The 20,180-nt window shown below is 39.2% G+C and overlaps 1 protein-coding gene and 2 long non-coding RNA genes across 8 annotated transcripts in view; 2 read left to right on the forward strand and 1 right to left on the reverse strand.

The window, feature by feature from the left end:
• LOC119899834 overlaps window positions 1–11,520 on the forward strand; it is a 12,260-nt gene extending 740 nt beyond the window's left edge. The window contains exon 2 of the long non-coding RNA XR_005443926.1: window positions 10,483–11,520. This is a non-coding gene — a long non-coding RNA (uncharacterized LOC119899834). The remainder of the gene's footprint in view (window positions 1–10,482) is intronic.
• Window positions 1–20,180, forward strand: part of tenm3 (teneurin transmembrane protein 3) — an 824,111-nt gene that overhangs the window by 681,259 nt on the left and 122,672 nt on the right. The gene's annotated exons all lie outside the window — the stretch shown is intronic.
• LOC119899832 lies at window positions 512–8,542 on the reverse strand. Its single transcript, XR_005443924.1, has 4 exons — window positions 8,393–8,542; window positions 6,717–6,749; window positions 1,982–2,033; window positions 512–609 (listed from the first exon to the last, which is right to left on the reverse strand). It is a non-coding gene; the product is annotated as an uncharacterized LOC119899832 (long non-coding RNA).

Raw genomic sequence — 20,180 nt, forward strand, 5'->3', positions numbered from 1 at the left:
CGCTATCACCACCCCAAATCCATTGTTATTAAGCATAAACAGAAATAAATTATTCCAGAAACAAACTATTGCCTCTTGTACAACTCAAAAATACAGTAAAGTGTACTGTATCATAACTACTATTAATTCACCAATTAAAGTGAGGGCCAATGAAGAAAATTGATATTATCAGACAATCAATTGAAAACAAGGAACACTGTCTTGCAAGTACAATGAAAACAAAATAATCCTTTGAATTTTTTACAACTGGTTTTGAGTTTTAGGAACGCTGAACACTAGCTTATTGTGGCTAGTCTTGCCTTTTTACAGTACATCATCTGACACTATATGGTCCAGGATAGATTAATTTCAGATTATTATCAATCAGTAGTTCAGTAGGAGACTGTAAATGGCAAAAACATTTGGCTTTTGAATACTTAAGAATACGTGAAGCGCCGCTTTGTCTAAGGGTCACAATTGTGTTGTACACAAGTTTGACATCTTTCCATGACCCTTGAGCCAAGGCCTTTTCTCCAGGCACTCTACATCGCAGTTCTCTCTACCTCACTCCATGCTCTCTTGCTCTCTCATGTTTGACTTTGTTCTTCTGTGGAAGCCTGGGGGTCTCATCTACAACAGGAACAGACAAACATCATTTCCTATTAGTCGATGAAACCTCAGGTATAATGGATTTTTAAAAGTGCTTTAATTAAATGTGACAACCAAGAACTGACAGATGATTGCAACTCTCTTACCATGGGACAAAAAAGGTTAATTGTTAAAGGTCACAAAAACACATTTAATATTTACCATCATCAGTGTTGGGCAGTAACGCTTTACTGTAATAATATTACTTTTCCCTGTAACTAGTAGTGTAATTGTAAAGTGAAGTGTAGTTACTTTTCTAAAAAACTCGTTACTAAACGCACCATCCTTGACATGAATCCACGACTGTGCGGCAGCTCAGCGGTACCGTATGTAAAGACCATAGCATACTCGCTGTTGTGAATACGATATTAGTTAATAACTCGGGAGAGATGCTTTGTTTGGGGGCAAAGGCAGGGTGGTAGTGAAAGCAGTGTTTCCCATAATTAGCCTATAATTTGGTTAATTGTCAACGCTGACCACCACATTAATTTAAAAATTTTTTACTAGGCATATTTAAAATCATGTTTGACCGAGGAGCTGTATTGAGGAGCAAATATTCGTGCAGCACCTCCTGGCTCGCGCTCTCTTTCTCTCTCGTGAACACCGCTGCACAAACTTGTCCAAAGTCTGTGTTCGGTCCCGTTCATACAGTGTTTACTGGGAGGCTGCTGAGCGCGGTGTCGTTGCACGCTTGGCTCCTGTTCTGGTGCCCAAACCAGCGCCGCTTGCTGAGGCCTAAAACCTCCAGTGCCTGAGTAGAGGTGTAACGTTAAACACAAAACACTCCCAGGTGCTGCGAGCTCCCAGTCCGGGCTGAGTCAGCTACGACCACTAGGCTAACTGAGCTTATAAGATCACAGCAGCTACTTAATGGCACTTAGCAGTTACTTTAGCAACAAGTAACACATCTGTTCATCAGCAACCTCCGTAAATCACAGAGAGTTGAGACAGAGTAGCTGGGGGACACGGGGAACTTTAATGTTATTTTATGAGGCCCAACAGTTACTGTGTTGCCTTAGTAGACAGCAGAGGACGCAGACAGAACTAAATAGATTGTGATCTGTAGCACGACAGTAATGATCTCTCTGAAAAGATAGATCGTGGAGACATTTTAATCGTCCACAATCTAATATTGCCCACCCAGTAATAAGTAAAGTAATACTTTAAAGGAGTAATAACTAGCAACACTGACCATCATAAATTAGAAAAGAGTTACAAACAAACACTCAAACAAAAGTACACATACACTTACAGTAAGAGTAAAGTAGTACTCTACTTGTCTTTTGACTGAGTTAAAGTATGAAACAAAGGCAGGAGTTTTTGTATATTTCATAATTAAAGCAATTTAACTCACCATCAGTGAGTTCTCCTTATCTCTAACTCAGCGCAGGGGTCAGAACCTCCATCTGAAAAACAAGAGCATACAAAAAGTAACACCTCATACTATATAGTGTGGGTAAGGCTGCATCCTTCTGTATTTGTTAACTGTTAGAGAGTTGAAAAGTGTTTCAGGTTTTAAATGGACAGCATCCTTACTGCCAAAAACATATTATCCACTGGTCTTCCTCTCTTCACTGTGTGTGGGGTGGAGGTGAAAGTGAGACTTTCACCTGTGAAAAACAGCAACAGTCATTTATTATTACTCTGTGCTCTAATAAAAACCAAGTTGCAGAGTACAAAGACTGCCGGTGAATAAAAGGAGTTTTAAAATGACTTGTCTTGACCTTCCAATGTTACTGGCCTGTATGGATCAGTTACACCATTTTCACTATACTAAAACTAGAGCAATTACACACCCAATACCTCCTTTGCGAGCATTTTCTTTCCTTTCTTCATTTTCTTTTTGTTAAACATATTTCACATACTTGTTAGTGTTGTTTAGATTTTTTTATATAACACTCGGCTAATTTTGTTAGGCCTTTTTTAAATAATGACTGCACATACAGTATAAACACCGTCCGTGGAAATTGTGGTACTGACAGAGGATTAATCAGATAATTGCACACTAATAATTATACGAGGACTGAATATCAACTGCTCTTCTAAAGGTGTAACTGTTTCTACAGTGTATATATTCGCGCAACATCTCTCGCTCACTCTCTCCGTCTCTCATGAACAGCGCTGCACAAATCTCTCCAACACAAAGCTGTCAATGTCAGAGACCCACCTTAGTTGGTATAGGGAATTAAACCTGAACGTGTCACTTACAATCGATGCCGTAGCGGTGAGAGTCGAGCTTTCAGTACAACGTAAACAAAGAAAGCAGCATGTAACCTTTCAGACCCACCGCACAGAAAGAGGCCCATTATTTCAGCGACTTGCGCCGCGCTAGGGCACTTTGTTGCTGTGTAGAGGATCGCGCACCGCACGCCATGCCGCAGTCGAAGTACTTTTGTGCTGAACCCAGCGCAAATCGCTTCTTTTCTGAAAGGTTCTTTATGGAAGAACATAGTCCTTTCAATACCTTCCGTCACTGAACATTTAACGTTACATCTGTGTTGAAAAAATGTTGCCAGGTGTAAAACACTACATAACATCAGGAGCTTTTAGACTTTCAGGACTGTAGGCTACCAATTACCTGCATTTCAGTTATTAATAACACTGCATGAATGATGTCTAGATGAGAGTTGATGACAACAATTCAGTTTATTTCCCTCTTATTAACAGTTTCCCCTGGGGAATAAATGAAGTTAATATTCCTCTTATAGTAATAATACTTACATATTATAGAAACACAATTGTTAATGTAATTTAATATTAAAAATCAACTTAAGTTATTACTAGTGAAAATTAATGCATAATCGTGAAACCGTGATTATTTCTCTGACAATAATCTGTAATCGTTGCATCCCTATTGATGATAGGGCTGGGAAATCTGTCACAATTTAGGGTGCTATGATTACATAACAATAATAATTCCCAATGTATCTTTGTGGGTATAAAATTTTTGTTCCATAGAATTACTTTATGAATGACCACATTCATAACAACCTAATCATTAAAACCAATATAATAATCACTTATTTCCATTTGCTTTATTAATACAATCAAAGTACACAAACTGACAAGTATGTAACTGAATTGAATCTTGACTAATAAACTGTTGACATCTTTGAACAGACTCCACTTATTTTTCAGTAGGTCGTTTACTTGTCATCCACTCTCAACGTTTTACCCACATTACGACTGTCGCAGCAAGAACTGCATGGTATCTACAACTTTGCAAGTTGACAAGGCACAGCAACAAACTGACTGCAGTCCCACTGACATCTTGCTCTCAGGATTGGCCAAAAAGTTGCAGTCTCTGCCTGGGACTCTACTTTCATTTAAAAAAGAAATCTGCCATCAACTTTTGTCTGAGAGAACAGAACGAGCAGGGACTGATTTGAGTTCATGCTCAGGACAAAGGCTTTTTTACATAGTCATTTTAGTAGTATAGTGTTGAATAATACAAATAAATTATGTTAATAACTGACAATTAACGTAAAAGTTAATTTACCTTGAAGAAATAGTTTTTTGGGGGAATACATGTATTGTCTTTCTTTCTGAGGGTTTATTGAGAAGATCAAATCACTTTAGTGTGCATGCTAAATATAAATAAATCTATATTATCTAAAGCTAATTGGCTGCTGGCTCTAACTCCATATTTAGTGAATAGACATGACAGTCCTTTACTTTTCTCATCCAGCACTTGGCGAGAAAGTGAATAAGCACACGTACCAAAATGTTGCAACTGTTCTAACATGTCATAATATAACATCCATAACTTCACTAGAAGTTTTAGTCCGTGTACACGGTGACAGCGTGCGTGCTGGTCAGGACTGGTAAATGAAACTGTTGAAACACGAGAGACTGGCTTGTGCTGAGTAGGGATGCAACGATTACAGATTTTGTTGGTACGATTATAGTCAGAGGAATAATCACGGTTTCAAGATTATCATGATTATTATGCATTAATTAATTTAACAACACTAGTAATTACTTAAGTAGGTTTTTAATATTACATTAACAATTATAAAACTATAATATTTAAGTATTATTATTAATATAAGAGGATATTAACTTTATCTCCCAGGGGAAATTGTTATTGGGGAGGGGAATAAACTGAACTGTTGTCATCAACTCTCATCCACATGTATAAGTTTTAGTGAAAATGATGATGAATGTTCAATGATGAAAATTGAGAACATGTCTCATGCAGCGTTATTAATAACTGAAATGCAGGTAATTGGTAGCCCACAGTTCTGGAAGTTTATAAGCTCCTGATGTTCTGTTAGTGTTTTACACCTGCAACATTTTCTCAGCACAGACAGGAGGAAGCAACAGGATGTTAAATGTTCAGTGACTGAAGGTCGGCAGAGGACAACGTTCTTCCATAAAGAACCTTTCACAAAAGAAGTGATTTGCACTGTGTGGAAGCTGGGTTCAGCGCAAAAGTTCAGCTAATTTGACTGCTGCTTGCGTGCGAGCTCGTCAAGCTTTGGCGTGGCACAAGCCATTGAAAATAGGCCTCATAGCGCAGCGGTGCTGTCGGTTACACCTGCTTTGTTTGTTTATGTTGTACTGAAAGCTCGATCTCAGTGCGACAGCATTGATTGTAAGTGTCACAATTATATTTAATTCCCCAACAACCTGCCACATTATTTAAGTTATTATGTATTACCTTTACTTACTTATTTTAAAACAATTGTAAAATGGGTCGCCAAATTTACTTGGGCAGCTGTTAATCTACCTGGACGGCCCGCCCAAGTAAACCCTATGTGTGGGAAACGCTGATTAATTAACCGTGACGTTTTAAAGCACGGTTAATAGTGAAATCCAGCAATCGCTACATCCCCAGTGCTGAGCAATATCCCATTCAGTCAGCTGTTTACCCCAACCCCTTGTAAAATGTAGCTTTTCCACTGCAGGCTATATAAATCCATCTCGCCTGATGTTAGCAGTAAGATTACTGGCAGCTAAAGTTCAGGAACAGCGTTAAGATTAAGTACTGTAAAATAATCACAACTTCTAAGCCTGCAGATATTCAATTTCTGATTAGGGCTGTACGTAACGATTATTTTTCAAGTCAATTAATCAAACGATTATTTTTTCAATTACCCAATTAATCTAACGACTAATTTTCTGTATTCTAAAAGGAAAAAAGTTGCCTATTACTCGATTAACATACCAATTTATCCAAAATAAATATCAAAAACATTCCTAATAAATAAATCTATATTTTAATCATCCTGATGAAGCACATTAGAATAATGTGTGTGTATATATATATATATATATAAAATAAGAATAGCAGCAAATCTTAAAATGAATCAAATTTCCACGCCATTGATGTGTTGTGATAACAACAATAACAGACATTAATTATTAGGCTACTTTACTTAAAACTTTTAATGTTTTTGACATGGATTAATTTCAATATTGAGTACTGCAGTATGATAATCAAATGTATTTCTGCATCAGTGTCGGGCAAAGAAAACAATTGAAAGGATTCACAGACTGTACAGACAGTCACAGATCGTCTGTAATGTTAGTTTCAGCTGTTTTCTCGCTCATATGTGGCCGTTAATTAAAACAGAAAATATGAAACGGCCGAACGTTCGATGTCTTGAGGTGTAACGTTATGCTACAATGACAGCAGCGGGGCAAAAATTACTTTTAACATGAAAGCGATTAAGAAATACTACGTGTCCTTGTGCTGATGATGTGCCATGCTCGTGTGGCGACAGAAAGTAAATAGGATTTGCGGTGCTGCCGTCAGTGCTCCAGGATACTTTCGCTCACGTGTTCATGCTGCTTCACGTATTCGTGGACAGTTGTGCTGCAGTGAAGCTTTTCTCAGATCACAGAGACTGTCTGTCTAAAATACTTCCAAACTTTAGCTTGTCCGGGGGAATCCTGCCAACACTGGATCGACTATGTTGACGAATTGCCCGAGCCCTAAATTCCTGTTTATATTATCGGTCTGCAGCTGATATTGTTTCATTTAAAAATGTCAGCTTTAACGCTGAATCACAACTACTACTACTTTTACAGTGAAGAAAGAAGTCAGTGTCAGGATGGAGTAAAGAGTTTGTAAAGGCACATACCTGTGTTTGACTCATAGCGATCTCTTCCTGGACCTAACACCAATGAGAATAATGAAAATGATGTCATGTTATACTCTGAACAAAATATAAAAATAACAATGTGTAGTAGTAATATTAAGTGATACAGTACTGCTGCATTTCATATCATATAATACATCTCTCTACACAGTGAGAGAGAGAGAATAAACACATGTTTTAAGTGAATTGGACACCCTGTCATAAATACGAGGTTACGTCTCAAGTCTCCAGTGAGACAATGTGCCATTTGTGCTTTGTTTCCAGATACTGCTTTATACTCAGTAGCGACTATTCAGGACACCTGTACAATCTACTGCAATTCTGTACAACAGGTTCAGTTTCTGACCATTTTGTCAGGAATGTGTAAATTCAGTTCTGTTTATTACTAAGCCTATAGTTCAAGGTGTTGTTACACTGAAAGGTGATTTTGCTCTCCCTGTTTATATATATGAGTAGGGCGGAATATTAAACACATCTGAATATGATGTAGTCCAGTACAACATTTTCACCAACTATGACCTCAGTGCTAAAAAATTTAATTCACTTAACACCTATATGACTGTGTCAAAAAAGAAAACTGATTAAAGGCATCATTAAAGTAGACTTTGTGGCAGCACTGTTGTAATGGATTGTATAAGACTTTACAGGTGTACTTTATAAAGTAAGTGTTACTTTTTGAAAATCCGTTGCAGGCTGCGGGCAGATTTTACCTAATTTTATAAACAAACTGTTGTCAGGAAACATCACGTTTTCTTCTTTTTATGGTGGCAACTGTTATTCAGCTCTCCCTGTCAGAAGCTTTCCCTCCACTAACTAAACAGACAGTCACAGAGGTGGGAGTGAGACAGGCAATAGGAAAGGGTACTAAATCAATCAAGTAGTAGCTGATAAATATTTAATTTTCACACAATAAGCCATGAGAACAGAGCTGCTTTGGGATCAAAATAATAATAAAAGAGACTGTGTTACATCTACTTCAGTGTCCTCTCTCAGGTGTAATGTTGGCTCACCTGTCTTGGGCCACATCCGCACTACTACGTTTCTGTTTAAAAGGAGATTTAAACCAAAAACGATCTCCGTCCCCAGCAGCATTTTATCTGCATAACAGAATGGATCTCTGTCTCTGAATACGTGAAGTGGCCGTCCACATAGCCTACACTGAGCATGCGCGTGCCGGTATAAACAGGAAGCACATTGTCTACTTCGCATTAGTAGAAGATTTGTTAAAAGAAGAAGGTACTACTACAGACTAAAAACCACACCAGAGATAGTTCTGCATGGATCTAACACGAGGTGGAATTGTTACTGACAGTAACAGGGGAGTTAAAAGCAGCTGTGGCAGCAGAAAAAACAGACTGGGATTTGTCGCAAAGCAAATACGGCCTCATGCACAGTAGCCTATAAGTGTATTGTTATTTACACAGAAAAAAATATTTACAATTTAACAGCACTATTCTGTTGCATCTGCACTAAATCCATTAAATATGCACTTCTGCCATCATGTTAAACCATGTACCTATCAATTGTGTGCTGGAGATCTGACTGGAGCGGTTCTGGAGCCACTCAATTAAAGTTAGAGCTTGCTGTTTTCTTCCATTCAAAATAATATTGCACATTAACATCATTTGACAAGAAGCAGAAATATCTATAAATCTTACCTGCTCTGAAATTGCCTCTTGCGTCGGTTAAGATGAAGTCTTCGTCTTTAAATTTTTCAAACAAATCTCTCCAAACTCCTGCTAACAAATCTCTCCAAACTCCGGCCACGCTCTGTTTTCTTCTGCTCCTCTCTGCTGCGCTGCTGAAAGGTTGGGGGAGGGGGGAAAGTTCCAGGTGCAGGGGGGCGTGTCCCTCCGCTGATGGCCCATTAATTAAGCCTGAGCCGAGAGGCTGCAAAGTCACCACAATATTCTCCACTTCTCAGCTCTGACACAGAGGCCTGTGTTACAGGCTACAGTGTTTAAAATAAAGCAAGAAACACATTTATCAGTGACAGTAGAAACACCAGGCTTTACATACTGTTAGAAGTAAAATTTCATATATTTAAAATTTTACTTAACTAAAAGTATAAAAGTACCATAAGCAAACACCGTAATTTAATTGTTGACTGTATTTTATTCATCTAAATCTGAAATGCAGCTAGTAACAAAATCTATACAATTTTAGACGTATAAAGAAAAATGGTGGTTTTAGAGAGTCTTGAATCTGTGGAACTGTACAGGCCACTTTGTGTGTATTTGTATATGGGGCAGCGGAGGTTTAAGGGGGACCTCAACACTGTCAGGAGAACTGTCTGTGTTCCCTCCACATTTGCCCAGGTTCTGGCTAAGACATCATAGGAAGAGACTTGAGGGAGATGCTTTGCTCAGTCTTATTAATGGCTCTTTTTTGTCCTCAGGAGATAAAAAAGGATGCCCTGAGCACATTTTGAATACTGTACCTTCTGTTTTAAGTGCAACAACTTTTCCAGTGCACCATCCAGCTGATAGTTACTTTAAATATAGTACAATGGTCCCTTACTCAAGAAAAGTAGAAATAGATATTTATCACAAGTCCTCAAAAAGGTATAAAAGTATTCCATAGTCATAGTGAATATACTTAAGTATCAAAAGTAAAAGTGCTCATTCTGTATGACATTGTAGTACCTCAGTTCATGCATGCATTCTGTCCTTAATGAATTAATCTCCAAACATCAGTGGTTGGTGTTCCAGTTATGCTGGCTGTAACAAAGTTGTGCAATATTTTCATTGACAAATAATTATTTTTCTTCATCTCAGTAACTTTATAGGGTTCAGATAAACAGCAATAAATACAATACAGGATTTAAAAATGTAGGGGAGCAAAAGTATAAAGCCCCTAAAATGAAAATACTTAACATTTACAGGAATCATATGTGAGGTTTCTTTGGCTCTTTCTCTGGTCTCATATGGTGCAATGTTCAGGGTACTTAAATTAAATTAGACTTATTCAAGATCAGTTAGAGATCTCTTGTTTTGATTGAGGAAGATATAAATGAGATGATATGTGGTTGTTTCTCCTGAGTTGAATTTAAGACGTAGGAGAAAAAATCCTTTGGTCTCACCTTAGTATAAAAGTAAATATTTTCTATTGAGGAGAAATTAAAGAAACACCTATATCTCTTCTTGGATTTTGCTTTTCTCTGTGCAAGCACCTGCAATGTAATCAAATAATCTACAAAGTAACAAATGTGAATCATTTTGGTTGGGAGGGTGGAGGTGGGTGCCATTATAAATGTACCTGAGCTGCCATTTCAGTGACTGACATGTTTTTATATCTTATGTAAAACAGGACATGATCCTGGATCATAGTAAAGATTTTCTCCAAAAATGATTGTTGTAAAACTCTCCCTGCTCTCTAAAACCATTTTTAAGGAACGAAGGCAATCCTTAGTGTCATTAGTCATTAGTATGCAGGCCATAATTTTCCTTTGGTGAGTTATTGTGTAGGCACAGAGTCTCTAAGACCAGCTACAGGTACCACTGAGGAACTAGGAGAGCAAAGAGGGCCCAGGAGAGAGGTCATGTCCGTGTGACCGAGCTGCGTGATGTGGCTGTGGAGGCTGCTCAGTGACTACCATAGTATTTGACAGGCTGAGGTCTTCTATCTTGTCCCATTCAGTAGCATAGCCAGGAACACCAGACAGGACACTGAGGATTCTCCTTGGAGTCAAACAGGTTGGTGACCAGCTGTCCAAAGTGCTGCCAAAGTTAGATCTGTCCAAATACAGGTGGAGCTGCCGCTCACTCCAGTGGCTCCCTGAACATCACACCCTCTGGGCCTACTGTATCCCTGCCCTGTAGCTGCTGAGGCAACTAAAGCTGTGCACGCTTTCACCATCTATTGTATGTGTGTGTTTTAATGAATAAGAGGTTACAAGAAACAACATTTATTTGTTAAACACAGTAGCAATATCTGTCCAAGCACTGTCCTCCAAAAGCATGTATATTTAAGTTTTCATGTTCCCTCTCAGGTCACAGTGCTGTAACCACATGTGTAAATATTGTGAGCAGGGCCAGTGTGGAGACAGCTGAGGTGAATTAACACAAAGTAGTCTGTGTGTTGGAAAAACTAAATTCATAAATCATTTAGGTCAAATTTTTCAAATCATGTTCCTGAAAATAAACTTTCCCCTCCTCTCCTAGCTCCCTATGTAAGCTGTCACCAAGCTGTGTCTGGTTACCATAAAAAAGATCACAGATCAAATTATTACTTTACAGTTGACTCTTTTTTTTGCTGGTCTCTACAGACAACTCTCAATTTTAGATTTATTTTCTGCTGTTCTTCTCTTACCCTGGGATTACTTGCTTTAGATAGATCTTGGCTTCATTACATTTTTCCTTAAGAGACATTTAGGTTTCACAGATCAGAATTCATTAGCCTAGCTCAATAGCTCAGCAAAAAAACAGGTCTGATAGATGCACGAATCTGAGGCTTGAAAGAAGGCCTGAAGTGCTTGGGTTATGGCTAAAAAGACCAACTCATTCTTATTTACAGGTCATCCAATACTGCATAGACTACTATTACACAACCCTGAAGATGGGTTTGTAAATGTATTTATTCTTGGTTTTAAGATTTTATATCAGCATGACAATTATAATCTGTTCTGTTAGCTAGAGTAAGCATAACACAGAATAATAAAAATAATAAAAGGTAATAACAATGAGATACAGAATAAATTATTTTTAAATGGGAAATAAAACAGAAATGAAATATTGACATTACAAATTAATTATAGGATTTGCTATGGACAAATAAATTATGTGTAGAAAATATATAAAGATAAGAAATGAAATGTGACGTGGGGGCTGAATGCACAATAAAAAGCCCATTCTGATGATATGTGATATATATGTATATATATATATATATATATGGTATATGTGACAAGTGCAGGGATTACATAAGGGAATAAAAGTCCAGTTTGATGACCCCTTCTCTTAGCAAAAGTGATTTTATAAGTAAATATCCTCAGCCAGATATTGTTAGAAATATACAATTAAATGAGCACCATCATATTTTACAATCACAGGCTGTAAAACACCCTTTCTCAACAGAAATAGTGGCCTTTGGATTCATTTCACGGCCGACTGGCAGAAATTTGAAATGGAATCAAGCCATCTTACGGCAGACGGCCCAAACAGAAATGGAACGCGCCCAGTCCACTTACGTGGACCGAGAGAGGGAGGGGGAGCGAGAGGGGGGAGAGAGAGATACGTTAATCAATTGAAGCTTTGGCGTTTTGTGCACATGAGCTTATTAACTTATTAAATCGCCATAAAACAATCAAATTCGGAGCAAAGCAAAGCTAGTGAAGGTTAAAGTTACGTTAGCAGCGATGCTAACGCGCAGCTGCACCTGCAAGCAGACGTGAGCAGCGTGAGGACCGGACAGGATGATGGACAGAACTTTAAATCAGGGAGAGATACTGGTGGAGGAGAAAGTTAATAGATGATTTAAAAGTGCTTTATTTAAATGGACACGGAGCTGCCAGAACAAGAAGCAGGGGAGAGGATGCTGAGGCTATATAGATGTTTAATTAACAGAAAGGTAAGCATGTGTTTTTATTAACGTTATTCCGTAGTGTTGGATGTTGATTAATTATCTTGAGAGAGTGATGAGCAAGTGGGCGTTTGTGCTGTGAAATTATAAGAGTTGACTAACTTAATGCAAACTTATGTAAGTCCCATGTTGTGGGCATGATGCCTGAATGTAATATTTTGGCTTATTGCTGTAAATACAGTGGTGGAAGAAGTACTCGATTTTCCTACTTAAGTAAAAATGCAGATACCACATAAAAAAGTTACTCAAGTAAAAGTAAAAAAGTACCTGGTTTTAAAATATACTTAAGTAATCAAAAGTACTACACATCAAAATCTATACACAGTATTTATTTTTAAATTCACTCCAGACAGCATTATAAGTTACAGTGAATCACAATAAGGAAGAGTACAAGTGGATATTTCCTATACTGTGGGAGGATTAGCCTGTGTTCTGCTCTTGTAGTAGTTTCCCCCTTCAGACCGACCTCATTTTGGACTTTGGGCATGTGCACGGGTTGTGTTGGACAAGGAGGTCAAAACTAACTGAAACACTTCTCAATTCACAATCTCATCAAAAATCCACATGTTAACGTCTGCACCTCTGATAAAGTGCAACTCACAGTCCCACACAGAGCGAGGTTGGCTTCAGTTTTCACATGTTTATATTGCAAAGCTCTAGCAGCTACGTTAGCACTCGGCCACAGACAAAAACAGAGCTGCTGCACAGTCACACCTGACACAACAATGCTCTCACTACAGTCCTCCCTCTTTAATTAGCCTGAATAGAAACCTCTTCTAGAAAAGTCCAGAGCTGATTTGAACAGACCTCTGGGCACTAACTCAGTCCTCATGAAGTCTGTTAAGACCGGGGGCCAGTCTGCCGGGTCATTTGGTGAAGCAGCAACTGTTCCGTTAGGGTCTGATGCTGGCTGTTCATCTCTGGCTGCGCTGGTACTGGCTGAGGCTGCCTGTGTTTCACCTGGGTCTGTGGGACCCGCTAAAGACGTCCGGACCGGGTCTGTGCTCGCACTGACTGAGGCCGGATGTGGATCAGCTGGGCTGACTGGCTGGAGTCTGTTCTTGTACTGGCTGATGATCCCAAATTTACTCCACTGACAAACTTAAGCAAAGCCCTTGTCAATGTAATGCAAATCCACTGCTTCCCATCTTGCATTAGTCCAGAGTTGGAAATAAACTTCACTGTCTTGTTTTAAAATGATGTATGAGGAGTGCCCTCACATCCTGTCTGGACTGGTTCACAGATGTTTATTGCTGGAATGCGTGAATAAAATTTTTTAGGCCGTGAATATGAACGCATTTCCACGTGCAATGCGGTCATCTTTTCCGAGCTGCAGTTTATAAACACTGTGGCCCGTCTGCATCTATCAAACATAATAAATAGTTGTATTTTTACTCAACATTGTTCTGTCACAGTCTGGCAAGAAACCAAGACACGACAGACAAGAGCTGCGCTTCTCAGCTGGTTAGCAGGACAGACAGACAGAAATTCACAGCAGCTACACATTAACTGAACATTAGGCTACTGTTACTGTTACCTGCTGACATCAGACTCTGAGAGGAGCGAACACAAGTTTACCTGCCTGCTGTTCCTGCACTTCACTCTCACTGAGCTTCTTTCTCTTCTCGTGCCTAGAAGGATAGTCCCTCTTCATCCTCTCATTTGACACGACAGTGAGGCGGGGCCGTCCACCTCTGCGCAAGACTGACTTTATTACTATCCCTGTGTAAGCCGGTGTCGCATCTGCTGGGTTAATTCGCGCAGAGTCAGCTTTATTAGTTCACATTTGTTTTTCAGTGCTGCAACCGGGGTGAGATCAGTGCTATCCACTGGCCCACCGTGCCGCCCAACAATGCACCAATATATGCACATATTGTTTATTGTGTCACTGTTGTTTAGTTTCAGCACATGTATTACCTGTGTGCCAGGTACTGTCTATAACCTACTGGGTTCAGTAGCTGACAGATGTTGTGCAAAGTTAACGTTAGTTACCACTGAAAGGAAGTATTTCCTGCCTGCGGGAGTGTAAGCATTCAGTGGTGACAGCGGAGCTTCGAGTTCACCAAAGTAGATGAAAAATATAACGTGGATTGTTTAATCTATCCTTTCAGTATTGTTGTTTTATCAACAAGGTTTTGCAAAGCAAGCTAACATATGGCTTCTGCCTTCTGTAGGCTAACATTATGTGTTATTGAATCAAGAATGTATAAACAAGAAACCACATTTTTTCTCTCAGTAAAGCAAACATTTAGGTAGGTAGGTAGGTTTTATTTTCACAATATAACAAGTTGTAGAGTGAAATTGAGTTTTATAACTCCCTTCTGCTACATAGCAGACAGGAAACAATTAATTATAAAAATGGCAACAGAAATAAACTATCATCACTGGAGCAGTGCTGAGGATGAACTAGAGTTTAAGAGTCTGATAGTTTGGGGGGGAAAGCTGCTCTGCAATCTGGTGGTGCAGCAGCAGAAACTTCTATATCTCTTCCCAGAAGGCAGCAGGGTGAACAGGCTGTGGCTAGGTGGGAACTGTCCTTTAGTATCCTTTGGGCTCTGCAGGCACCTCACCTCACTGATATCACTGATGCTCGGGAGATGGGTACCAATGATCTTCTGTTGATCTTCTGAGTGTTTTAATCACCCGCTGCAGAACTCTCCGGTCCTGGGCTGTGCACATCCCATGTTAGTGACGTTTCCAGTCTGGATGCATTCTGTTGCTCCCCTGTAAAAGCTGACAAGGACTTGGCGTGGGAATTTGGTCTTCTTAAGCTTCCTCAAGAAATCCAGTCGTATCTTAGCTTTCTTCACCAGCGTGGAGATGTGAGACGACCATGTCAGGTTCTCTGTGATGCCGATTCCCAGGATCTTGAAACTATTCACCTGCTCCACCTCAGCTCTACTGATGCCGACAGGAGTGTGTGTCTTTATCTCCTTCTTCCTAAAATCAATGAGCAGCTCCTTGGTTTTGCTGACGTTGAGCGGTAGGTTGTTCTCTGAGCACCACTCTACAAGATTATGAATTTCCTCCCCATATGAAGTCTCATCCATGTCGGGGGATGCAGTCGTGGGTGTACAGCGTGAACAGGAGGGGGTTGAGCACACAGCCCTGGGGGGCTCCCGTGTTGAGCACTAGAGTTGTGGAGGTGAGTCCGCCAATCCGAACTGACTGGGGCCCGTTCGTGAGAAGTCCACTATCCAGTTGCAGAGTGTTGTATTTAAACCCAGAGTGCTGAATTTGCTGATCATTTTCTTAAGGGACATTGTGTTGTACGCTGAGCTGAAATCCACAATCAGGATTCTGAAGTAGGTGGTGTTTTTCTCAAGGTGTGTATATATTAATACATATAAATAGATCTGTTTTAAAGTTGAGAGTCTAACAATGTTGTAGGCAGTCAGCAATCAATGTATAAATGGATTTCTCTGAAAATACTTACTTCTTTGGAGAAGCTATAACTGGCCATATAGACTAGTAATAACCTGGTTGGGGATAAGGTTAGGTGAGGTGTTTCTGTGTTTATTGCGAGATCTCTCTATGAAAGTGATTTGTGTTTTGGATTCTATTCGCTCATGAGTTCAAGCGAGCACGTGTACGAGCGCACGCCTGGTTGCAATCTTAAAACCGCAACATGAGTGGCCGCTGGAAATTCCATAATGCCCCTTTAATGTTAACATTAATTCCACACCCAAACTTACAGCTCCATTAAATAAAATAGAAAGTTCAATTAACTTAACGTTATGTTACTGCAATTTTTGTTTCAAGATTCACCACTTATCAGATATTAATTATGAAGCAGCTGCCGGGTCAGCAGACAGACACAGCAATCCCTCAACAGCCTCTTGTAACGTTAAATTTGGTCTTATACAAGTGAACTGCACTCACCACATTCAGAGCTACAACTGAAGAGTCTGTGTAAAATGTCACATAAAATATCAGCGCTAACGTATTGCATCCAGTCCAGTCCTGAACAGTCTAATGTCAAAGCTGCAAGGAAAATTGAGATCTGGTGTCAAACTAAACATTCTCGAATCGATGACAGTCCTTCATTTCAAAATGGAGGTTTGTGGTGGTTTTCGCGGTCTGTTAATATTACTGTATTTAGATTTAGAGTAATATTTTCCCAGAATGCATTGAAAATCTACAGTAACATACTGTCCACCGCTTATACAGTTGGAAACAGTTAAAAATACAGTAATAATACTTAAAAGTATAAAAATAAATTCAGTGTATAGTCTGACGATGTTATAACTGACCATGGAGTCGATCACTTGGTCATCCATGTTACTGTTTGCAGGCCTGCATTAACCTGCAGTTAGGCCTGAGCCTCAGAGGTTTTGTAGGCCCACAATAAAAACAATAAAAATGTCTAATGACCACGTTTATCTATACTTTGCGCGACAGTAAGCATGATCGGTATGCGTACAGTAAAGGCAATGAGTCACATTATGACCTTATGAATCTTTTCTAAGGAAGATGCTCCTACCAATAGCTACGGAGTCAACACTGTAAAATCAAGATCACAGTAATAATTAGTTGATCAGCAAACACATGAATGCAGCATTGTAGACAATATTTTGTCCTTGTAATCCACGTTTCCATTGCAAATGATAGCCTTTAGATATTATTGGAAACTATTCAGAATCCCCCTCCTTAAAGGGGAAGGGGATTAGTATCGTAATCATTTAATATTGCATTGCAAATAAATTTTCATACACACAAAGCGATTACAGTACTGGTCCTTCCAGGCTGGACATGCATTCTGCCATAAAACGTATCCGCCCTCTATAATGCACAGATGTTAATCTGATTCCAGTTATTTTGATTTTACAGTGTCACATTTTAGGGTCTAGTTCTAGCTTCCAAACAGTAACATGGATGATGAGCAAGTGATTAAATCCGTGGTCAGTTTTATCATTGTCAGACTATTGCAAAAAAATTTTGCTATAAGATAAATATAAAGTTCAACATAATGTAAATGTAAATCTGGAAGCCATGCATTAGCTTGCTTTGCAAAACCTTTTTGATAAAACAACAATACTAAAAGGATAAATAAACAATCTACATGTTATATTTATCAGTTACTTTGTTGAACTCGAAGTTCCTTCACAGCTGAATGCATGCGCTCCAACTGTCGGGGGAACGCCTTCTATCTGTGGTACCTACCTTGGCACGACACCGGCCGATCAGCAGCCTCTCTGTGCTGATACTGGAAATGTGCATGTGTATTGTTGTGGGTTACAGTCAAATGTGTCGTTTGACTTTCCAACAGCCATATACAGTATGTAATTTTGGGACACTTGACAATAAACCTATTTTGTCATTTAGGTATGAGGATGTGTTGCAGCAATGAACCATAATATACAGCTACTGCATTGATGATGCAGGTGTCATGCTTAAACTCATATTTTTATTTAAAAAGAAACAATATTTTAATTCAATTGATATTCTATAACATATATCTTACTCAAAACACAAATTACTTACATTTTGATAACAAATAAGTACTTACTAGGAGTAGAAATATGCAAAAAAATATTATCCTCTGAGGGTATCAAAATCACCAGGATTTTTTGCAACTTACAACTCAGCAGGGACATGTCACAAATGTGTTTCAACTCAATACACATCTGACTGGCTTACAATAAAAAGTGAAATTTATATAACAAGCTGCTGCATTGGAAGAAACATCTTACAGCAAAAAAGTGATGATGTCTTTATAACAGACATTTCTCACTAATGGGCAATACACAAAGAGGAAATCAATTTGGAATTTAAAAATTGAGCATTTTATATTTAAAGTAGATCTCATGCAGATGTCTATGAAGATTCTCAGTCATCCAGGTCATAGTTATCCAACGAAGGTTAAAATGAAGGGCAACTGGACTTGGTTGAAGCTTCAACCAAGTCTAGTTCGTTGTATAGATCTCATGCAGTCTGAAAATCCTTCTACAGTTTAATGTTACTATTAAACAGTAGTTTAATGTTATAAGTGAGTTAAACACATTATAACCTTGTTAAATATTTAAAAACTAAGGGATAGTAAAATAAAACAAAATGAAATTTCATAATATGTATTTTATTTTACCTAAAAAACCATGAGACATGTCTTTCTCTAGTTAAAGTTGCTCCTGTGCAATAAATCGGTTATGTCAATAGAGGGCGATAGAGAGCAAAAAGTGTGTGTATTCAGAGTACGTACACACACCGAAAATCCACACACATTTTCGATTTTGGCATCTTTTTGAGGACCTCTCTGAAACTTTGAGAGAAGCATATAAACAGACTCTGGAGGCCATTACAGTGAAAATAAAGTGAGGACCGGCCTAAATGTCCTCACTTTGCAAAATGGTCCTCACTCCAAAGGTTAAAAACCCTTGCTTGTCCTCACAAAGATAGCTGTACAAACACACACACACACACACACACACACACACACGCAGACACACATTTAGGGATGCAACGTTAACCTTGTCCCTCTGTCTGTCTTGTTTGTGTGATTGAGATTTTTGGCCTTTTGGCACAGCCAAAAAAAGGATCCCTGGTGTAGTTTTATATTCTTATGAATTCCTAGTACGTGCACATACACACACAATTTAAGGTGGTAACTTTAGCCATGACCTTTAATTGACCAGACAATTTGTAGCTAGCTCTTTCTTCCCTTCCGTCTTTGTTCTCTGTCTCGCTTTCTTTTGTGTCGCTCCCTGAGAGTAAAAAAGGGATGCTGATAGATTTATGATATGTCTGTGTCTAGGATCTTTACAACCCCAAGAATTTTGGCTGCATGTGTGTGCTGGAGAACGTTTGGACCTTTGGGACAGCCAAACCATGTCCCTGGCTCAGTTTTATACTCATATTAAAGGCTAATAGACACACACACACACACACACACACATGCACACAGAGTTCAGACCGACATCTTTCAAAGCTGAGTCCACCCCCACTGAGAAGACAGACCGTATGTGAGAGGGTCTTTGTAAGAAATAGTATCTCTCTCTCTCTCTCGCACACGCACACATTCAAACTGACTTGGAAATGAAACAACTTGTAAGGCCTTCAGGAGACGGGGTGAGAATCTTGCAGGGTGGAGCTGAAAAATAAATGCTGTGTGACCTGGAAGCGCTCCCTGCATGGCAAATCGAATATCCTCTGCTGCTGGAGGCTGCAGTCAGTGTTCCTTCTCTGCCCTGCAGACAGGACAGATTGGTGGTGGGGAGGCGTACTTTTACACTCAAAATATTCCAAAACCAACTAAGAAATAGCCGAATTTACACAGACTTGTACTCCTGGCGCTGGTGCATTTCATCCTGTAAATCCAGTGTTTCCTTTCCTGAGGTTATTTCCTTGTTCGAGCCGATTTGGCATGTTGATGGCTTGCGTGACAGCCCTGCAGTTATGTTGCAAATACACAGGCAGATGATGGTCCATTGCTGCTTGCTGACGGTTATAAGTCAGTCCTTAGAGTGTTTTCAAGATCATCAACTCTTTATTCACATATCACATCTCTGTCAAGCTAAAGCAAGTTCAAACCTGCGTCAGTCTTTCGAGTACAAACCCACAGATGACTCTGACAAGAGCAGACACCAGTATTTCATCAGCAACTTAAGTTTCACACTCAACTCAACTCTTCAGTCAGTGTCGACTCGCTTTGTCTTTTTATTTTAGGTGACAGGTTGGTGCTGTGGTTAGCACTGTTGCCTCACAGCAAGGGGGACCTCCGGCCTCCTTTCATAGTTCAGGACAACTCTAAATATCCTTTAGGTGCATTTATTTAGCACATTTATCCAAAGCAATTTCGCCTCTCATGCTTATTAGTTTTAGTCACATTCCTTTTAGTTTAGTTATAATCAAAGAAAAGTCAATACATTT

This window comes from Micropterus salmoides, unplaced genomic scaffold (assembly GCF_014851395.1).
Source record: "Micropterus salmoides isolate LMB-PRFRI ecotype aquatic unplaced genomic scaffold, ASM1485139v1 Ms_hic_scaffold_12, whole genome shotgun sequence".
Classification (NCBI taxonomy): Eukaryota; Metazoa; Chordata; class Actinopteri; order Centrarchiformes; family Centrarchidae; genus Micropterus; species Micropterus salmoides.